The 24132-nt window shown below is 38.4% G+C and overlaps 1 long non-coding RNA gene across 1 annotated transcript in view; it reads left to right on the forward strand.

The window, feature by feature from the left end:
• Positions 1-647: 647 nt before the first annotated feature.
• The window catches only part of LOC135077746 (uncharacterized), a 200608-nt gene continuing 177123 nt past the window's right edge, over positions 648-24132 (forward strand). Inside the window, exon 1 of the long non-coding RNA XR_010258498.1 lies at positions 648-789. This is a non-coding gene — a long non-coding RNA (uncharacterized LOC135077746). The remainder of the gene's footprint in view (positions 790-24132) is intronic.

Consider the following 24132-nt stretch of genomic DNA (forward strand, 5'->3'; position numbering starts at 1 on the left):
CATGGCTCAGGCACATCTCATATTTTATTTGAACAGAAAGAAAAGTTGGTCAAACACCGCCGGGCCGTCAATATGTTCCGTCTTCGTTCGCGGGGCTAGTTTCAGGATCTTCTGTCTCACTCTAACGTGCCCTGAAACGGGGCAAAGAGTAAGGAGTCAGCAGATCGGGTTTTTATGCCTATCAGCTGCATGTAGTGTCTGCATGGAAATGTGACGTAGTTTTTTTAATTTCTTAATTTAGCTGTGGAAATGTGGAAAATATTGAATAATTTGATGTTGGAAATATTTTAGCTAAAATGTTTTTATTTTGCATAGTTGTCGACTAAAGATATATTTTATTTCACTATCTTTCGATACAGTTATTATTCATGAAGTACTTAATTTAATTTACTATTTTGTATGCTTATTTCAAGTCAAAATATTGCCTTAGTATCTTTTTTGAAATATCATATTGTAGTATTCGCATCTGTTTGTATTCCGTAATCTAGTCTTTGACCCCGTAGTATCGGAGCGTAGGGGTTTCCTACCCCCGAAGCCAGTTTACCGAGGCTCGCCACCGTGACGTGCCGCGCGCCGCGTCGCCGCCATCTTGGAAAATAAACACGAAAAAATGTAGTCGAAATTCAAACAGAGTCGATCACGCGACGGTAACCGAACGCACGCGATGATTCCAAATTTGAAAAGTGTGCTTTTTCTGTGAGTCGCCAGTTATTTTTCTGATTGGGTTCTTTTTAGTGTGCTGTGTGGAATTATACATTTGTTTTTGTGATTTCAAAAGTGTAATTAAAGGTGAGTTGCTGAGACGGTACTTTTTGATTACGGTTCGGGATCTGCGCTTTCATGATGTTTATTAATTTTTTAGCGGCGCTCCGTTTACGGTAAGGTTAAAAGGCTGTTTTGAGAGTGTTGTTTTGTGAATACGAAATGTAGGTACCTACGTGGGGAGAGTTTTAATCTGCAGGTTGTTTTTTCCTACGGTAAATAGATAATTAAGAAGCCTACCTGAGCTTTTCGAGGCTTTTATTTGAAGGCATTTCAACGATTTACAGCTGGTATGTTTGTGGCAACTTAATTAAAAATGAAAAGGAACTACCTAGCTACTTCAATAATTTTTCCCTTTATTTCGACCATACCAAATTTGTTCTTGAAATGCATGACATAATAACACATTCAACTGAACCTTTACTGTATTAGAGCACCAATTACGATATTTTAGCGTCAAAATCATATTCCAATACAAGGGAAGTTTGTATTTTATTTTAAATAACAACAACTTCTGAATTATTAAAGATATTTTCTACCATAAACAATATTAAAAACATTCCCTTTTACCACTAATATACCAAAAAAATAAGTACTACTACGAATACTTTTCTTAAGTATTTGCTACGGCAATGCTACGAAACTGCTACAGAACTAAGATATCGTAGTAAATTTACGATTTTACTTTTTCATTATTTAAAGTAAGGCAGCCATTAATTATAGAAATGACAACAGTCATTATTCATTTCAAGGCGTTTGCTAAAAGAATAAGCTTGAATTATGAATAAAAGAAACGATATTTTCTTTTAAGTTACATTTTGATCGTAGAGGTCAAAATTAATGATCTCAGTCAAAGTCAAAGTCTAAAATATGTTTATGAAATTGTGCTTACAATTTATTAAGACTATTTTGACTACTTACAAAATTATCGGTCATTTGGGGGGTAGTTTAACATTGAAAACTCGTAGCTGTACGTGTTTTTATTAACTTCAAATTGAAAATAGAAAGTGTTGTTTTAAAAAATACCTCCTACATAATTATATTTTTTAAATACCATCGTTATCAAACCTCATTTATATTTTGCACTCTGGCAGTCTACAAAATTTAAATTTAGAACAGAAAAAGTTTTTATCCGGCACAATCTAAAAAGGATTCCGCATGTTGATTTGATATTCGTCCTTTAAAATTCAAATTTAAAATTAGAACTTCGAGATTCTCTTAGCGTTGTCACAAAAATTGACATTGTCGTGCTGTGGGTCTAGACAAAGTGCCATTATAATCGCAAACCAGTCGAAAAGTGGTCGAAAAGCCCCTTTTTTGTATGGAATTTGACGGATTCGATTTTCGATTCGATCAAAAAGTGCGTTTTGTCTAGGGGGGCTGGTCTGTGCTTTGTATTGTGTTTTCAAAGATCTAAATTTTCTTTGTATTCGTTATTTCAAAAGTCTGTGATATTATGAACATTTTTATCGTGTTGTGTTGTATTATTTTGCAAAAACACTTACGTGAAAGTAGCTTCTAAACTATACAAATTGTGTTTATATCATAAACATTGGTGTTGTTACGTTATATTTTAGCAAAAAACACTGAAATACGTGAAAGTAACTCTAAACTAAAAATCGAAATGTGTTTGTTCGTGTAATAAGGAAAACTTGAACCGAAGGTAAGATTTTGAACTTTATTGCTAACATTTTAAAGATTTCTTTCTCTACTTTTTAGGGCCTAAATTGCAGATGAACTTGAGCTGTAATTATTCAATTTTAATTCGTGTGCTTTGATAGTAAAGCTCATTGTTCTGTCACGAGATATCAAAAATAATGGAACTATGGCCTTGAAGTAAAGAAAATGAAGGCATTGTTATTGATTTACATTGTATTGTTAGGTTTTTAATTAAGTTCTATTTGTCTAAACTGGCCTGAAAAAATCATTTTAAAACACATACCTACCTACCTATTCGTGATTTTAATTCTTTCGTCGAGAAGTTTAAGGCTGAGTTACACCATCTTACTTCAACTATAACAAACGTCAAAAATCTGTTAAACTCCATACCAGAAAAACCGGTTATCGTTATAGTTACGGTTAAAGTTAGGTGGTGCAACTCAGCCTAATTCATTCACAATACACCTATTGATATTTAAAATGATGTAGGGGTCCATATATTTGATAGACCGTCACCGTAGCTTTGGTTGTTATCGTGACGTAGATGTTTCGTGTGAAACAACAGTGTTGAAATAATATTATTGGCTTTGGTTAAGTATTTGTAATATAAATAACTGTCAATTACACTATTCATTTAGGCCTGATTCGACCAAACTTGTATCCGAGAATAACTCCTGGTATAACTGGCATATTGACAGTTTTAAGGAAAATATGTCACAACTGACGATTTATTCTGAGATTAATATTTACTCTTGTTTGGAAATCCTCCCTTAGAAATACAAAACACATATTAGAATAGCATATTATTTAGGTGGTTAGGATGCGACATCTTCCAGACTGCATGGGAAGAGGATACTAATAGTATTATAATGGTTTTAGGCCTACTATTTGACTAATTATTACGTACTAGCTTTTACCCGCGGCTTCACCCGCGTGAAATTTCGTTTGTCACAGATCGTCATGAATTATAGCCTATATATGTTATGGTAAAGTTTCATTAAAATCCGTTTAGTAGTTTTTGCGTGAAAGAGTAACAAACATCCAGACATCTAAACTTTCGCATTTATAATATTAGTAGGATTACTATAAGACGGACCTAAAAGTAAATGAAAAACAGTTCCTTCAAGATATCATACCTACCTTATTCTTGATATCCTTCATATTTTTTATAGTTTTAGTTGCAGTTAGCCCAAATTTCTGTCATTCATTCAGAAATATTCTTTATTCTAATACTGCACCTTATCTAGCTAGAAATAAAGCTTAGGTCAAACAGGCGGTTTTATTTCATTTAATGGCAGCAATTCGTGGTAATTGTCAGATCTAGTAACCTTATTCCAATTGGCGGGTTTCCAAAGAAGGGAACGACTCGTGTTACATAACGTGTAAATGGGGTTTATGTAACGTCTTGGTACTTGCATCGTTCGTTCGTTCATTTCAGCCGAAAGACGTCCACTGTTGGACATAGGCCTCCCCCAAGGATTTTCACGAAGACCGGTCCTGCGCCGCTCGCATCCAGGCACCTCCCGCGACCTTCACCAGATCGTCGGTCCACCTAGTGGGAGGCCTGCCCACGCTACGTCTTCCGGCTCGTGGTCGCCGGTCGTGGTACTTGCATAAAGACACATATCAAGATAAATACTGTGGTGTCTTATCATCATCATTTCAGCCATAGGACGTCCACTGCTGAACATAGGCCTCCACCAATGTTTTCCATGTTGATCGATTGGTAGCGGCCTGCGTCCAGTGCTTCCCTGCTGCCTTTATTATGTCGTCGGTCCACCTTGTGGGTGCACGTCCCACTCTGCGTTTTCCGGTACGCGGCCTCCATTCCAGAACCTTGCTGCCCCATCGGCCGTCTGTTCTGCGTACTATGTGCGCATTGTCCCATTGGTGTCTTATATTGTTGGGATGAATACTATTTTGCTACAAAAAAATTGTCTCCATGTGCTTCACTGTACATGAGAGTAATCTTTGTATTGCCCGCACAAAAGCGTATGTAAACACTACGTCTGTGTGGGCATAAATACTTAAAGATTATGCCAAAGAGATCGCGTCAAACAGAAGCGTATTAAGACGCTATCTCCCTGTAGAAAACAGTCGAATCTGCGACGAATTTGACTATTAATTTGTCACTTTAGATTGCTACATTTATGGGCTGAGTCCATTACTTACTAATATACTGTCTTTGGGCTGTAGAAAGTAGAGCAGCGCTTTAGCGCTTTGAAACCCACTAACTAGTACTGTTTGGCAAATCACACGCCAATTTCTACTGGGTTTTGTTAACTACCTTGTCTGTATTATCTGAGAGTCAAACATTACGACCTCTACATGAAATTAGGTGTTGACTATTAGACTGCCGAGGCCTTCTCGATGTAAGTTGTAGAAAGTACGGTATATCGGAGTTAGAAATTGTCTCTACGATAGAGCTTTTGATAGAGCTTAGGGATCATCTTAAATGTCAAAGATGGTGTCGTTTACTCACTGGCATTAAAAACGATTATAGGAAAATATACTTTCTTCTAGCTTCAAATTTTAATATTAATAATGACTTTTTAGTAAAATAATCTCATGTTTTTTTCTAATTCATTTTTGTTTCTAATTTTCTTTCAGTAATTTTCGTTAAGTCTCAGGGCTTAAAATGTTTTTAGGGGCTTAAATTAAAATTAAAGTCATCATCTCAGCCATAGGACGTCACAGCTGAACATAGGCCCCTCCCCAATTCTTTCCATGTTGCCCGGTTGGTAGCGGCCTGCGTCCAGCCTTCAATATAAATGAATATTATAATATTGAATTTAAATAGTTTTTGTTCCTAGTATTATTTCAAAATTCTAACAAACTAAAGTTAATGTTCATTGAGCATTAAGTTGCCCTAAGTATTTATGTCTTGGCAAGGAACTGACGTCTAGTATCGCAGAACAGGAAATAGTGTGATGCCAGACGATCGCTGTTACGTCTATCTATTCTATCGTATTCTAGGGCATAATAGCTAAGGGTTCGGTAAATCCATTGCTTGAAATTTTAGCCAACACGGAAGATACGTCAGATGTTTGAATGATTAGATAAATCATCATTTTTTTTATATTAGCTGCTTTCTTGATAATAATGTATACTAGATGAAGCTCAGATTAAAATTTACCACCCAGGTCTTTTGAAAAATGTTATGGTAAGTTACTACATAAATAAGTTTGCTGACTACTTACATTAAACGCAAATATTTATGAAATTATACGTTTGTTAATTAAAAGAATTTTACTACATATCCAAAGAAAAATATGAATTGCCTGAGATGGGAATTGAACCCACGAACTTTTGCTTGCTTTGCCTGCTCGCATTTTCTTTACTATTAAAACTGAAAACCCTCCTGGACAATTTTCAAAATTGACTTTTTTTCTTTTGCAAAGAGGTAGGTACTATCACATACAATACAACAAGTTTTGGTATAGTCAAGTCAGATAGTTCATGACATCGTAAGTGACCAAAAATTTGATAACACAACAAGACATGTTGCGAACTTATTGACTACTTTGGGTGTCACTACACTGGTCATCACAAAAATCGACCCTCCCGCGACAAGCACTTTCAAACGTATGCATCCCCACTTCCCACCAATATTGGCACCATTTAAAAGCCTAGTTCTAAACTTCGTTTCATTAAAGGAAAGGTTTTACCCCAAAAATGTGTCTGTAGAAGAATCCAGAGTCACTTCTTCAAAAAATAGGTAGTTACGCTTGAGCCAACTTTTATGGCTATAAAACTGTTAAGTTGGGATTAATCGCTATCCATCTGTTAAAGAGGACACGTGAGATCATTATTTGGTTTTATAACCATAAAAATTGGTCTCATTGATCCCAGAGGTGAGCCCAAAGTAAGGTCTTTTTTCAAGTCACATTTATTGTATATCGCGTTTATGTTAATCGTTTATTAAGAAATTAAATGTGTTTTTCTTTAAGGATATGTAATTTTATCGGGCTTTCAAATAACACCAATATTGTTGGGGCACCATGATTGTGTCAGTAGAAACGAGTTTTCCTGTAAAACGTAGGTGGGCCAGTTTTTGTGATGACCAGTATATTTGACGCTGACTGTACTGCAATTTGCATTATTTTCTCGATGCGGTTCAGATAACTAGCTTACGCAAACCACAAACACTACAGAGAAAGCTTTCGTCATCTCTCTACTTTATAACGAAGATCTACCGATCGATAGTCGCCAAGGCCGCGGCCCAAAAGTAAAGCTATTGTATCGAGCAGTGAATATAGCGTCGTAATTTAGCTTAATGTTTTAGACGCGGGTCGACTGCAAGCGATTTTTGAAGTTCAGTCAAAAAATTTGCATAAAATATGGGGCGTAGATGTTACTGTCAAAGTCGATTCTTGTTACGCTTGAAATAGGATCGACCTCAAGGTCAATATTTAATGCCTTAAGTGTCGCGAGTACAAATTACTCTTTTTAATAAACTAGCGGCCGCCCGCGTCTTCGTACGCGTAGATCCCGTTTTATCCCCTTCATCTATCTTACGCGGTATAGATTTTTTCATACATATGTTTTTTCCCGCTAACTCCCGTTCCCGAGGGAATTTTGCAATATCCTGTTGTAACTAAGCTTTAAGTTTACTAAGGTACCTGCATGCCAAATTTCAAGCGTCTATCTTACGCGGTTTGGATTTTTTCATACAAATGTTTTTTCCCGCTAACTACCGTTCCCGTGGGAATTTTGCAATATCCTGTTATAACTAAGCTTTAAGTTTACTAAGGTATCTGCATGCCTAATTTCAAGCGTCTAACTTAAGCGGTTTATATTTTTCATACAAAAGGATTTTCCCGCTAATTCCCGTTCCCTTGGGAATTTCGGGAATTCCTTTCTTAGTGCACCTCTACGGTACCTAAGCTACGTCCCTTCCAAATTTAAAGTGCCTACGTTTAGCCGTTTAGGCTGTGCGTTGATATGTCACTAAGTCAGTCAGTTTCTCCTTTTATAGATATAATAAAATATTTAGATAAATAAATCCTTGGACATTTTGACACTGCGCCTCTAGTCCCAAACTAAGCAAAGCTACGAGTACTATGAGTAATATATGAGTTTTCATGGGAAGTTATTTTATTTCTGGATTATGTGTACGGTTTTAAGTATGTTACGAGGATGCAGGTGCTAACAGATGGCACGAGCTTGCCTAAAACATGCCTGTTCTCTTGACCAAGGACTTTTAGTTTATTTTATTAAATATCTTACCTCTATTTGCTATCTTTGTAGATTCTAAACTACGTTTTCACACCTTTTCACGAATTTAGCGTCAATTTTCCTCGAAAAATTCCGCAAAAATCTCACACTCACCATCACTTACTAATTCCTCGCTCGAAGTCAAGCCGCGGCCCTTCGATAGACGTTTGCGATAAGGCAACGCTTGAAGATACTATGATATGCATAATAAATGGACGGTCTAGTATCCTACCTGCTTGAGCTTTTCGTGACTACGTTACGATAAACAAGAACCAGGATTAGGTACTTTAGAGCTGTCCTTTTGAACCAATGTTCAATTCAAATTCAATTCAAATTATTTATTGCTTATTAAGTGACGATTTGTAATGGTGTACATTACATAATACAAGAGCTTTAAAACTTAGTTACCTGAGACTGAGAGGTAGAGTAGGTGGATTAAACATTAATTGTAATATTATTAATAGTCATCATCATCATCATCATTTCAGCCATAGGACGTCCACTGGTGAACATAGGCCTCCCCCAATGCTTTCCATGCTGTCCGGTTGGTAGCGGCCTGCGTCCAGCGCCTTCCTGCTACCTTTATGATGTCGTCGGTCCACCTTGACAGAAGACCTTGACCTTGATAAGAAAGTCGGTCAGCGTTAATTTTAAATCGACTGCAAGCTATCAGCGTGAGTAATCCCATCCAGTTTTGCGGGATCCAGTAATCCTTTAAAACTGGACTGTCGTGTGGACCGCAAATTCACTGCCTTGTGAACACTTATAAGTGTGTGTATGAAAATTGAATTCTAAATTCGAACGGATCGGTTTTATTGCAGGACACTGCAAACGGGATGTTCGTGTGAATGTTAATATTAAAACACGTATACTACTTAACGAGATCCTGCAAAAAGCAGTTCCTGCAAAAAACGGGATGTCTCCGTGAAAAAAGCCTTTTTTCAAAATTCGTAAGGTTATCCCATCGTCCTAAACTCCTTTATAATCATGATAAATGAATGCCATAACTTTTAAAAAAAATAAAACCGACTTCAAATGCGTGAACACAAAAAAAAACTAAAAATTAAAAATATTGCGTATAAAAAAGTTCATCCCCAATTTTCCACCTTCAAATTCGCATGAAACCACCCTTTTGATAATACCTATTCAACAAAAAAATAATCAGTCAAATTGATTTATAATCGGCGGAGATATTGCGTATAAAAAAGTTCATCCCCAATTTTCCACCCTTGGGGGTTGTTTTTTCTATTATTAAATTTAAATGGGACCACCCTTGAGGTATTACCTATACGCCGAAAAAAGATTTGTTCAAATCGGTTCATAATTGGCGGAGTTATCGCGTAACAAACATAGAAAAAAAAAAACATACGGGTCGAATTGAGAACCTCCTCCTTTTTTGAAGTCGGTTGAAAACACATCAACCCAGGTTGCTAAAAGTGTCGCGATTCCCAGCTTCCGGTGACGCGCCGGCGCAGCCGGTTCCGGTCGGCGCTGCCAATTACCGGCCCCTGTGGGCTGGTAGGCTTTGATTTGACGGAAACGCTTTGTTTGTTCTCTTGGTGCTAGGCTTTGCCCGTCACATTCAGTGTCATGTTTTTGTCAGTAAATACCGTAAGGTGTGGGTCATTAATGGTGTTTGTAACTGAGTTCATGTTTGAACTCCTGATAGAAAGTTAAGATGGGATATAGAATACGCTTGCATAGTAAAACCTATCTAGATCTTAAAGAATATGACAGTCGTTAGGAGTGTTTCATTCTTGTTAAGAGAAAAATAGACATAATTTGAAGCAATTAGTTTTAGTTTTAGCTCTCTAGTATATTTCTCTAAGCCTTTTTTAAATAATAACAATTTTTTTAGATTTATTGTAACCTAGTACCTACCTCCATAGTTTTTAAGACGCAATTAAGTTAAAATGTATTACAGAAAATCACATCAACCTAGTAGGTTTTCTTCGTAGACTGCATACTAACGCCTCCTTTTTATTTTTAGTATAGATTAGCGCATCAGCGCATTTGGTGTTTACAAATAAATCTTAAGCTTTGGCTATTGAGCACTAGCCCACATAAATGAGGCAAAGTATTGACACAAAGGCTAAAAACAGACAAAGTAACGATTTTATTCTAGTAAAAGCCAGCTACTTGACATTCTTACTGTGAGTAGCCGTGAGTGTCCACCCGATGCAGTCTTATTGGATCAACGCTTGCGCTGAGCGCCGCTTTGTGCGCTGGCTTAAAGCGATTGTTATGTTTGCTGTAATGTGGATAAACCTATTACAGACACTACTTTACTGTACCTACTGTCACTACTATCGGGTAATAAATACACTTAAACACTTCTTGTACCAACTGTGCTATCGGCAACAGTGTTAACTACCCATTGCAGGTCATGTCGTCTCGTTCTATCGCAGTGGTTCTTAACCTTTAAGTCATGAGGGACCATTTTACCAAATTTCTGTATTGTCAGGGACCACGGAAGGTAAGACAAACTTCTTGGGTGTATAGGTCAGGTCATTTTGAGAATAAGAATGTTTTTTTTTCAAATCCTATGAAAGCGGAGGTTGATTTCTCGCCCACTGTCGTCGTTTGCGTTGTGTTGACTCGATTTCATCACGTCACATCACTTGTTTCTTACGATGTCTTCGCGGACCACTTGGAATGCCTCCAGGGACCACCAGTGGTCCGCGGAGAACGAAGAATAAAGAAGAGAGATATAGAATATAGAATATAGAAGAATATATATAGAAGATAAGAACCACTGTTCTATCGCAAAGAATCATCATGATGAGAGCAAGAGCAAAAACGGAAATGGATAGTTAAAAGTGTGGCCGTGTACACACGGCCACAGTACATGATAGGGAATAATATGCATCTATTTTAAAAGTTAATAAATGATGTATAAATAAACACTAGTTATATCATAGAATTTCTGAAAAACTAGTATTGAAATCGGACTGGAAACAAAAAAGTTACAAGTGTTTAAACTTTGTATGGAAATAGCTGAGCGTGACGTCAAATTTAATGTCACCCGCCCATAGTAACTTGTGTGGGACTGTGCGTGTCGTTCTAACATGACCAATGACGTCATGAGATCTCTAACGTCTATTATCATAAGTATCTTTTGAAATTTTGTTAATGAAAAGCACTGATTAATTTGATAATGCCAAGGTTACTGAAACGTGATACTACAGCAGCAGAATAAGTCAGTAACAGGCGTCTTATTAATTTTCCTGTTCAAAATTCCATTCAAATCATTTCCAAACAAATTCCCGATCTGTTCGCTGTCCAAACAGTCACGTACTAACAAAATATTCCATTAATGACATTCACATCACAATGAATCTAACACAGATATTGATTCAGTTAATGATTATTCAATCAATTATTCAATACGTATCGAGCTACGTGTGACGACACAGTATGCTCGGTGAGTCTGTATACAGGGTGGAAACGGTAACGGGACTATTCCCACCTCTCGTTCCCACCACTGCAACTCCTGTGTAGCCAGGATCTACAGCTTGACCGCCATAAAAACGCAACCAATGAAGGTCGAAGGGTGGAAACGATAAGTGATATTACTTGATTATTTCTGAACTATACAAGATCTGGAAAAACTGGTTACTGATCCCGAAAGTGCTTCACGAGCTCTTTTAAACGTGATGGTGGTAGATAGTTTTTCGTTATCTTGTATAGTTTAGAAATAATCGAGTGAGATCACTTGTCGTTTCCACCATGTATACTGTATAATTCAAGTTGTGGGTATTGTTTCGTGCATGCAGAATCGTGCGCTTTGTGCGGGTGTAACACGATTTCAACAGTGTGTCAACTGGATTATATGACTTAATGCTAGGGTATTGTTTTGGTTTACTATACGCGTTCAGCGTCACGCCTTAGGGCGCTTTCAATTTAGACGTTTCGTGCCGGACGTTTGCTGCACGCTTGCCGTGCGTTTCCAAGACCGCACAGGGTAATTGTATGACAACTGCAGCGGAATAAAATTGAAAATTACCAATAGTTAGTGTGCGGTCTTGCAAACGCACGGCAAGTGCGTGGAAAACGTCTGGCACGAAACGTCTAAATTGAAAGCGCCCTTAGGCCGCGTCACAATGCTGACTATAGAGATGTATTGTCCAACTACAACGATCAGTGACATTGGCAGGGGGGCGCCACCGTCAATATCGGATCGCTGGTTCCGATTTTTGCCATGTTGGAAACTATGTAGTTGAACGATTGTTGCGCCTCCCTGTCAGTGAGTTTGGTGGGACAGTTCAGTGTAGGTCATCTATACTGTTGTGGTTTCCTTCAGACGTTGAACAGTATAAAACTCATTTTATTTCTGCATGTAGGTTTTAAAAAAACACTTTTACACGTCCCAGTATCAACCTTACCAGTTACCACTGCTTCGCGACAATAAATGGGCCAGTGCTGAGAAGAAGCAGCGCAAGAAACTCAATCACTATTACCGTGATCGTACGCAGTACCTATTTGACACAATTTTCAAGGTTCGATAGAGTTCAAAATGTTTAAGTACACTTTTTATTGGGATGTCAGTTTATTATGGTGATAGTATCTAGGTCGTCCTAAACCTGGGACCGTAATATTATATCTCTTAAAACAATGCCAATAAAACGCTTCGGTAAAAGTTTAACTAAACTCAGCATTTATATCTCACCCTTAATTAATTTAAATACAATACAATTGCGAAGCTCTCACGACAGAATATAATTCAGTCGTGTTTCGGATGATCAAAAGTTGGATCGCTTTCGGCCTGGATTCGGTTTTAAATCTTGTTACAACTGACTAAACTTCATTACGCTCTTGCAAATTGTATTTTGCGTTGAAAGATTTTTACGAGTTTAAGCGGAATTTACAGAAGATGTTTGTGCGGATAATTTACGACGGCAAAAGTTTGACCCCAAAATTTTGTCTTATTTAGACCACTTTACGGCCACTCCAAAATACTAGGTACAGTTCTTATCCTCTATTATTGCATTAGGATAACTAGTTAAGTTTTGATATATTTTCTTTGACAGCGTGTATAGGTAACTACCTACCTCGTAACGTTCGTTCGTTCGTTCGTTTCAGCCGAAAGACAAAGAACTGCAGGACAAAGGCCTGCCCCAAGGATTTCCACGAAGACGTAGTTATTGTAAAATCATAGGTCAATCACTTTTCTTACGTAACAAAATTCCTTCTGAAATATTAAGTACAGATGTACTGATACTTTTATTACTTTTAAATCGGCGGTTTCATAGGTGGCTGGGTTTTTTGCATTTTCTTCTTTTTCCAGCATTTTCTCGAAGTGCGGCAAAAAATGGAATACGCGATCCTCTCTGAAACACAAAACCAACGTTCTCAAAAATTAATGTTATTTTTAGGGATAGATAAAACGTTTTATTTGCATGACAAAAGATACAATTAATAACTTTAAAAGAACTTAGAATTGAACTTTGCAATAACATCATTAAATTCTCGTTACTTTAATATTAAAGTTCCAGTCAATTGTCTTCAAGGTCGGCCCTTTGTCCCAGAGGTCGTCATTCCACGTATAAATCATTAACTACCTAGCTGCCATAAAGCGTAATATTCTTCGAATCGCAGCCATATTGCACTTTATAACCGCTATACATGCAAACTAGTCATCGTGAAATATTCGCTATTTGCTTTTATTACTAAGAAACAGTACAGTCCACAGAGCATTAAGGCACATTAGGGCTTGTTCTCATAGCAATCCAGTTCGCAAAACTGGTCGAGTAAACACGTATATTCGTTTCGTTTCAGCCAAATGGCGTCCACTGCTGGACTAAGGCCTCCCCCAAAGATTTAAATAACGATCGGTACTGCACACACATAGGCTGGGTTGCATCATCTCACTTTAACTTTGACAAACGTCAAAAATCTGTCAAACTCCTCACAAAAAACACCGGTTAATGTCAAAGATATGGTCAAAGATAGGTGGTGCAACTCAGCCATTTATGTTTGAAATTCGAATTTTGTTTTTAGCGTAATAAACGCAATTTTCAGTGCGACATACGCACATATTTAACGAAATTGTACAGTCCGATGTGTTACAGTAGTTACGCCATTATTTTATACAGAATGAACTTTAAATTAAAATGAACATCGTATAACTGGCAATGAAAACTTATTTACACGAAAACACATTCTCATTACCTTTATGAAAACGTAAAACGGGAAATATTTCGGTGAAAATGCGACAATTTTCGAGCTCATATATTTGGTTAATTTTCACCCACTTTGCTCCGAAGTGCACAGTGGGGCGTAGCGGAGCTTAACGGGGCCAAATAAGTTGTAGCCCACTGTGTTAGAAACGCTCGTTGCACTAGTGGGGTAGTAATCGAATTTTATCGCACGGGGTTCCGGTTCGATTGCCCGTTGGGCTATGTCACGAAATTATAGTAGTTTTCTTTATTTGCTCGCTTTTGGGTATTCTGGAAGAAGCGTGGGCTGTCAAAATGAAAAGATATGCGGATATTGTTATCTAACAGTTTAGGTGGGACTTTGCTTAAACCTAGCAACCTTGCTTTACGTTAAACTTTAAAAATAATAGCCTCAACAAAGATTCTTTGGAGAGAGACATAATACTCTCTAGTTTAAGTACAAAATATATGTATAAAAGAATTACCTGTCATCTATTACGAGTATAAGGGTGGGTTGCACCATCTTTCTTTAACTTTGACAAACGTCAAAAAATCTGTCAAACTCTATACAAAAAACACCGGTTATCGTTAACGTTACGGTCAAAGTTAGGTGGTACAACTCAGCCTAAGTATGAAAAACAGAAAGATCTTTTAAATTATTTTGTTTATAAGTTCCTTTACGTTTTACTAAGTACATTACGTTAATCCTGTAGGATAACCTACTTTTATATCTACTTTATTAGCAATGTAGATGACAGGCGAATTTTGTAAGATTTTTGAGACTTTTACTGTAAGACGTTAGAATAATTATTATCTAACGTTTTTCTTTAGTTTTCTCATTCGCTGGCTCTGGCTTTGTTATTAAATTATAGTTTCAAAGCCCGAGTCTTGCCATGCGTAGTTAATTACTTTGAGTTGGTAGAGTACAGTCAGCGTCAATTAGTTCGTCACACCCAAAGCGGCCAAAAAGTTGACAACTTAACCTTATTCCAATAGGCTAGTCAGCGGTTCCCGAAAGGTGGTCCGCGGAACCCTGGGGTTCCGTGGAAAGGCCGCAAGGGTTCCGTAAAAAATATTATTCCACGTTTCGTGAGTTTCGTGACCGACGTTGTTCGTGCGCACCGACTTGTTTACGCACAAGGGAGGGGCAGGGCGTGCGGGCGGAGTAGTACGGGGGTTCCGCTAGGAAAAGTATAATCAATTAGGGTTCCTTGGCAAAAAAATATTGGGAAACCCTGGGCTAGATGACAAAATTTCAATTATTTGTCCGTCCGTTAAGTGCCACATCGAGTTGAAATGGCGTGTTACGTCACGCCTATGTAGATTTTTTACTTAAAAGTGACGTCATGTTATGAAAAAAATTAAAAAAGACCTGTCCAATATTTTTTTTATTTATCTGTCTGAAGGACTAAATAGAATATCGTTTTCATTACCCAGTCATCATCCCAATTGTAACAAAGACGTGTTGCGAACTTATTGGCTACTTTGGGTGTCCCGAACTATTTGACGCTGACTGTACACGACTAGTTGATGTTTTATGTACCGCGGTGGATTTAAAAGGGCTTTTTAGTTAAGTATAATCTTTGACGGCAAGGGAATAAGGAAAGAATATATCTCATGTAGCAGAATACGTTTGGGCATTCGAATTTTGTAGGAGGCGAATGTGAGGTTTCGGAGTGCTATTTTTGAGACGTCAAACGTCAGTGAGACTTCAGATATGCTTCAGAATTTTACCTTTGCTCTGTCACGTCACGTCATAATATGTCAATGTCGTCACCACTCCCGTGCCGCTCTACAGGGTGTTTGGTAAATGGGTATATGAGCCGACACTAGCCCATGTTAACATGGGCATATAAATGGTATGGTGAAGTCAGAAATTTGATATCATCATTTATTTTTTTTTAATTTTCATATAAATCGGATTTCATAAGATTTATTTTGTATGAAAATTAAAAAAAAATAAATCGGATTTCATAAGATTTATTTTGTATGAAAATTAAAAAAAAATAAATGATGATATCAAATTTCTGACTTCACCATACCATTTATATGCCCATGTTAACATGGGCTAGTGTCGGCTCATATACCCATTTACCAAACACCCTGTATACATCAGGCACTGACTAATTTTACCCGCTAGACCAATAGCATACAGCTCTGTTTAGTTTGGGAATATGTTGTTGGTATCATAATTGATAAAGAAGTTACTATTGTAGTTGTCTTAGTTTTCATTCTTTTGAACCTTTATTAATTTCCCTTTATAATAACCGAATAAAATAACCGAACCTTAGTGAAGACTAATCTAAAAATACTGAAGTTTGCAAGCTGCTCAAAATGTTCTAGAGCGTTCTTTGATCAATATTTAGCAGCCACTCAGGTTCTATTTGAGACCAAAATACAGTATCGATCAGCAAGTATTATTAGTCCACGTATCCATTAGTTAGGTGGTAAAGGTGGATATACACTGAAGTTATTTTAGAGTAAGATTATGTAGAGTTATGTAACATCCATGCCAATCCTAGAATAACTCAACTGGGTGAAGCATATTGTAAGTTATTGAAAAAAAAAATAGTTTCTGTGATCTGTGATAACAATTGATTATTTACCGAATTAAGTATCGCTTTCGCCGTTTGCTTATAGTTTGGATATTTTTTTTTTCTTAACAAAAAGTTTGTAAATATTTTATTCCAACATATTATAAACTGGTAATTCCGATGACAGTAAAACTATACAATGTGTTAACCATTTTCTCGCCTCGCTTCGCCAAGCCAAGCTTCACGAGTGCACGAACAAGGCCTTGAAGGCACAATACGTCGAATCGCGTAATTGGCCCGTGAGCACGCAAATTGACTGTGAACGCCTTAACCGATGGGGCTACGGAGTGATCAAGTAATACGAAAATATAGAGGTTTTTGCAAGTCAGTGATTAGGGTTATACAACGTGTCCCAAAATTCAAGGATAAGCCGACGGCACAGGATGGACATAGTCATGACTACTTTAGGAAAAATAAGGAAAAAAAATCTCAATTATTTTTTAACTTACACAATAAATTATGAAATTCGACGAAAATTGACACCCCTTATGATATTTTACGTTTAAGAGTTCCTATGGCCAGCATCTGCCACCTTTTGACTTCATCATCAGGACCCTGGACATCATCTAGCACTAAAGTGCTCGAAAAGACAAGTCCAACGAACCCAAACTAGATGCAATTCCGCCGTTTCGTTTAGAAGTTCCTATGGCCACCTCCAGTCTCCATTCTGCTCAATGGTACCATAATATTGCATTTTCATCGTACTTACATAAGTATACCAAATTTCAGCTCAATCGGTTGAGGAGAACTGGTTTTAAATTCAGTTGCAAGATTTAACCCATACTAACTAACAAGCGAAGTGCTTGTAAAAATGGTACTACGCATATCTTTTTTGCGACTAGGTTTCTTAGAGTATTATACCATTTTGGAATCTTGGATAGTTTCGTCAACTTTATAAAAAACTTGCCGCAGTAGTGTTCATACTTTTTTTTTACAAAACGATGAGTCAAAGTGGAGTGAAAGTAAAAATCGTTCAAAATTTTAAGGAAATAACATATTTTGATTAACTTTTGTGTAAAAACTGCAAGGATTCTGGGGGTTTTGAGAGTTGAGGTGGACAGCAGCACTACTTAAGTTGCCGATACAAACAAAAAAACAGAAATATTTGAAAAATGGTGGTCGTGGTAATGTAAAATATCATAAGGGGTGTCAATTTTCGAAGAATTTTGTAATTTACTGTGTAACTTAAAAAATAATTGAGATAGATTTTTTTCCTTATTTTTCCTAAAGTAGTCATGACTATGTCCATCCTGCGGCGCCGGCTTATCCTTGAATTTTATATAAAAAATGTTTTTTCATTTTGCGTTAAAAAATCAACGCTCTACGTCAACTGTGTGAAGGATGTGTTCATTAAATAATGCTTTATACTTACATGTAGCTATTTCTGATTTAGAAACTAATGTTAAGTACATTAGTTTATTTCTGTGTGCTTACCATAGGTGTGCTCGCTAGCCAGGGCCGCCGCAAGCGGGCGTGCAATGCGTGCACCGCACGCGGGCGGCACGCCCAGGGGGGCGGCAAATCGGGCGCTCAGAGCTTGCGAGAAGAGAAGCTCAGGGCGCTCAGAACAGCTGGGATCACGCAGCTGTTCCCGTCTGACGGAGGAGATGGTGTGTGCAATGCAGGCGGGGGCACCCCCACACTATCAGCCGCTGACCATCACCGTGGAGGGGAATCAGGAAGCGATCATATTGTCCCCTCCTCTGACCCCTTCGCCGCCGACGGAGTGAGGGCGCGTTTGGTTCGTCCTCGTGCTCTCGCTCCGAGGACTCATTTTGCAACATGACGTTTTCGCAGAAGGAGGCTATGTCCGCCCAGGCCTCATTACTGTCCAGCATTGCTTTGACTATGCTAGCCAACACGAGGTCCCGGCCCAGCGCCTCGAGCCCACGCCACACACACTGCGAGGGTATCGCGCCTCGTCCTCCGAGCCACGCGGCGGACCACCTCTCTTCTCGAGCGGGCCTCTCGACTTCTGTCGAGGATGTCAACCCATATGGGAGCCCCGTAAAGCGCAATGCTTTTCAAAATGCTGGCGTAAAGGAGCCGCCATTTGGCTCTCGAACCACCCCACGATAAAGCATCCGCGGCCTTAAGCAGGCGCTATGACAGTATGGCAAAATGAGGGTCAAACTGACACCGGCTATCCACTATCAGGCCCAGACAATTGCCACAGCAATTGCTCTGAACCTTAACTTAGATCCTGACTCCATCCACGGTAAAATAATATGGGCGTTAGGAGAAACACTCCAGTCTCCAGATGCGCTTGGCAATTTAAGTGCTGGCAGTGGTCGCCAAATTGGCCGCGTCCATACAATCCCTCCCTCAGGCTGTGACGAGTGTCACCTGCATAGCTGATAACATATAGGTACGCCCGGGAGGAGGGCGCCGCTTTGTACCCAGTCATATCCGATGTTGAGTTATCTGGACGGCCTTCCTTGCGCAGCAGGCATAGTTGTCCGGCCTAGGCAGGCAAAGAGGGGCCCCCTCCACAGCTGAGTTGATACTGCGGGAATCTATCATGGATGGTAGAGCGAAAGAGGCAAACTGGTTCGGGAAGAGCGCTCGCAAAACCTTGTCTAGCAGAGCCTGCTCTTTAGCCAGTAGAGGACCAATAGGCTGTAGTTGGTTTCTAGCATATAATCTCCCACAGTTAGTATCGTCGTCGTCCAAACTTGCGAGCATTTCTGCTCTCGCTCGGTCTTTGGCGGCTCCAATTTCATAAAGGCAAGCCATATGACGGGTCTCGTGAACGTCTACGCCAGCTACGAGTGAACGCAGCTCAGCTAGTTCAGCCGACCACCAGTAGACAGCACGACAAGGTGTGCGGTAGCGTGATCGAGGCATGTTAACATCACACACCTCAATTAACGATTTTCTTAATTGGATGGCCGCCATATCACCGTCCGTGACTATCGCATACGTATGCAGCCTCCTTGGCCATCTCCTGATCAAAGCGGGTAAGCGCCCATCTGGGTAAGGGAGAGGAAATTGAGCGGGCGGTTAGAGCGGGAGTAACACACGAAACGTCCACCACTAACCCTCCCTGCTATGGCACACTCGTGTGCACCGTCCCTCTACTCAAGAGGGATGGGGAGGCTACTACAATGATTTTTGTGCAAATGAAAATTTTCTCCCTTGTATAACTTTGTATCTACGCGACGTACAGAATAAATAAAATACTTAAACAATTGAAATTTTATCGTCTTTATACTTCTTAAAGTCATTTTTCTATATAGTCAGGTATCCTTCCGTTTGGCCAAATTACTTTTCGCCAAATTTCACTTCGCAAACAACTTATCGCCGAAGTTTCATTTCCCAAATGAACTTTTAGCAACTATACTTTTCGCAACTAATTCATTTGGTCAAATTATCATTTGGCCAAATTTTACTTGGCAAATGTTTATATAGCAAATGTTTTATTTTGTCAAATATTATATCCCAAATAATTTGTTCGGTCAAATTGACACTTCACATACTTACCCACCGTTACCCACAAATCAAAGCATAGGCACATGATCATGGTTTTCACAAGAATTTTATGTAAAACAAAGAGATTGCAGAAAACAGTATGGTTGCAGAAAGTAGGTATTGCAGAAAATAGTAGGTTAGGTTAGGTTAGAACAGTGACCATTAACGCGCGAAGGCGAGAAAAGCGTGCCGCGGCAGCGGCCGCCGAGCGCTAGAATCACCTTTATTGTTAACTAGCTTTCCGCCCGCGGCTTCGCCCGCGTGGAATTTTGTCTGTCACAGAAAAACTTTATCGCGCGCGTCCCTGTTTCAAAAACCGGGATAAAAACTATCCTATGTTCTTTCCCGGGACTCAAACTATCTCTATGCCAAATTTCATCAAAATCGGTTGCGAGGTTTAAGCGGGAAAGCGTAACAGACAGACAGACAGACAGACAGACAGACAGACAGACAGACAGACAGACAGACAGACAGACAGAGTTACTTTCGCATTTATAATATTAGTTGGGATGAATCATTTGGAAATTTCGAAAAAAAAGAATGAAATATGAAAATTAATATAGATTTTTTTTATATTTACTACTCACGAAACAAAATAATAACCACAGGCTTATTTGTATTCCATTCTATGCACCAATCAAATTATTTTGTAAATTGTTTATCGTGAAATATTTTTGCCAAATGAAACATTTGGCAAAACATACTTTGCCAAACAATAATTTGGTAAACAATAATATGCCAAACACGACATTTGCGAGTTAAAAATTTGCAATAAGTTGTTTTGCCAAGTGAAAATTTGCCAAATGAAAATTTGCGAAACGTTGTTTGCGATGTGATAATTTGGGAAACGTTTTTTGGCCAAACATTAGTAATCCATATAGTCAACTATTGAAGCGTTAAATGTAAAAAATAATTAATTTTCGGCCCTTTAACTCAAGATGGTGACTAACGCTCTGACGTCTCGAGTTCGAAAACATACTTTTTTCATAACTAGCCCATACATAAAAATATACTTAATACAAATTAAAACATTTTACTTTCCACCTTTTGCAGGAAATAAACACCTACTGATTGGACTATTAAGTTTAAGAAAATATGTCATAGCATGAAAAATGAGAAAACATCAATTAAATTAGCCTTTTTTTTGACAAAACTCATTATGTAGTTACTCAGTCGTAGGGCGGCATAATCGGTTTTGCACGCGGGCGACGAAACAGCTAGCGGCGGGCCTGTCGCTAGCGAATGCGTCAAAAAATTATATGAAGATGTTAATTCTTTAAAGTAGCCGCTAGGGGCGCTGTACAATCTGTCATACATTTCATGTAATTTTTTTACGCAGTCGCTAGCGAGTACACCTAGCGTAAACTCTTGGTAAGCACACTGTTTCTAACAATAAAAAAATCACATAGAAACCAGTTGCACAGTCTGTTTTAACCTCCACGCCAAGCTTTGCTCGTAGTTACGGTCTTCAAAACCGTAGCACCTTATAAAGTTTTAGAATGTTCGATTTTGCAATAAAAATGTACTCCTATAAGTACTAATACTATTTTGATGCGTTGCAGACCATGTATACCTACATGACACGAACGTTTTACGAGCACAATACATACGTCAAAGCGCGTAATTGGCCCGTGAGCTCGCAAATTGGCCGTGAACGCCTTAGGCCCGGTCTCTACCAAAGCGGAGCTGAGCAAAGAAGTGTGTTAAATAACCAATCAGATTTCATTGTTTCCACTTTTCTCTTGCCACCGCTGTCAAATTAGAAAACTTTGACGGCCCGATACTTTTCCGCTCCGCTTTGATGGAAGCCGCGTATTAAGTAAGCCTGCGAGCCTGGAAAAAGTGTGTTGAAGTCATTTAAAATGTAGAGTGCTTTTATTGAATTCTGTATATTGTATGCATATATTAATGTAGATTGCATAAGCTGTCATTGTCATTGTTTTATTGAGCTGTTAAAACTAATGATAAATGACTGAATACCCTTTAGCTTAATAGTTGCACCACCTTATTTAACCGGTACTTAACCCAATAACAATAACCGTTGCTTTTTGTATGGAGTTTGACAGATTTTTTTAAAGTGAGATGGTGCAACTCAGCCTTGATATCCCTTCATTATTAATCTTTCAGTTTGAAGCAGGCTAGCTACATTGTAAATAAAATTATGCATAGTCTTGTATGCCAATAGATGCCAATCTATACTAATATTATAAAGCTGAAGAGTTTGTTTGTAGTTCAAGTAAACACTTGAACGCGCTAATCACAGGAACTACCGGTCCGATTTGAAAAATTCTTTCAATGTTAGATGGCTCATTTACCGAGAAAGGCTATAGGCTATATTATTATACAGGGTGGAATTTTGTAATGCCACCTGGAGGGAAACTACTTTCAATACTGTAGATAGAAAATTATAGTCAAAGAAAACATTCCTTAATTTAGGAAAAGAAATAGAACTGCATTAGCAAAAATGAAAAATGTTGCGAAAACAGGTTTTCACGCGTACGAAGTCGCGGGCACAGCTAGTAGTTTATAAACACGTAATAAAAGTTTACAGTTACGACCTGCTCCGAATTTAACCGATCGTTCTCCACCTGTGCCAAGAAATTAGTTTCTTTTGAGTTTTGCTACGTTTTATACTAAGTCGCTAGTTCTCTGCCAAGTAAGTTTTGGATCTTATTTACCTGTGCTTTTGGCAATAAATAATTTCCTCTGTGGGTGTGTGTAAAAATCAAGTATTCAAATTGATGAATCCCAAAGCGACGATAGCCAACGGTGAAGGGGTCGGACTGACCGGCTTGTGATCCGAGGAACGCGGGTTTGATCCCCGACGCCGCTCAACTATTGTGGTGAGCCCACTCGTAACACAAGCATATTTAGCTTACCACGAGGGGTTAACGGGATTATTCGTATTTTGTATTCTTTTATTCAAAGTAAAAAGTCATAAATGAAAAACATATTTCCTATATTTTCTTCCAAAATATGTCCACTGCTGGATTAAAGACCTCCCCTTAGGATTTCTACAAGCATTGGTCTTGCACTGCCCGTATCCTGGTGCTTGCTACAACTCTCACTAGATCGTCGGTCCACTGAGTGGGAGGCCTGTCTGCCAGAATTTATTCTACTCTTGTACGTCTTTAAATCAAATAGTCCAAAAAAAAAAAAGAGATAACTTTATATGTAAAAACGCTATAAACGAACGTCTAGATAAAATAATAGAAATGGTACATAAAACATACGCTTCAAAAACATTAAATCTCTAGTCAGTTAAAATCAAAAGTCCCGCTTAGCTGTCGTGAATCCAGAATCACTGACTGAGCGTTAACCTTAATGGATTTCCGTGCTCTTACTGACACGGGCAGTTACCCCCCACAATGCTGACGTACACACTTTTCAACCGACTTCAAAAAAGGAGGAGGTTCTCAATTCGACCCGTATGTTTTTTTTCTATGTTTGTTACGCGATAACTCCGCCAATTATGAACCGATTTGAACAAATCTTTTTTCGGCGTATAGATAATACCTCAAGGGTGGTCCCATTTAAATTTAATAATAGAAAAAACAACCCTCAAGGGTGGAAAATTGGGGATGAACTTTTTTATACGCAATATCTCCGCCGATTATAAATCAATTTAAACGATTATTTTTTTGTTGAATAGGTATTATCATAAGGGTGGTTTCATGCGAATTTGAAGAAAATATTTCACCCCCAAGGGTGGAAAATTGGGGATGAACTTTTTTATACGCAATATTTTTAATTTTTAGATTTTTTTTGTGTTCACGCATTTGAAGTCGGTTTTTTTTTTTTTTTTAAGTTAATTATATGTACTACTTACGGGCAGTGCATTGACTTTAGTTTGCTAAAGAATAGACCAATGGTCACATAAAGGTGCAAGTTCGTAGATTTAGACATCAGCAGCAGACGACGTGTCGTCGCGACACTACTGGTTTCTATGTATTTCTATGAAATAGCATTCGTTGCGACACGTCGTCTGAAAGTATTTATACAGGCACTGGATGCAGGCCGCTACCAACCGTGCGATGTGGAAGTCATTGGGGGAGGCCTATGTTCAGCAGTGGACGTCTTGTGGCTGAAGTGATGATGATGATGATGACATAGAAAGTGACGTGTCGCGGCAACATGTCATCTGCTGCTGCTGCGTGCGGTCGGCTAAACCAACTTTTGCAGCTCAAACTAAATATTTTTAAAGATGTTTTGTTTTAAAATAAATATTAAAAATCTATCGGCTAAAAGTATACTATTTTTATTGTCCCGAA

This window comes from Ostrinia nubilalis, chromosome 13 (genome assembly GCF_963855985.1).
Source record: "Ostrinia nubilalis chromosome 13, ilOstNubi1.1, whole genome shotgun sequence".
NCBI lineage: Eukaryota > Metazoa > Arthropoda > Insecta > Lepidoptera > Crambidae > Ostrinia > Ostrinia nubilalis.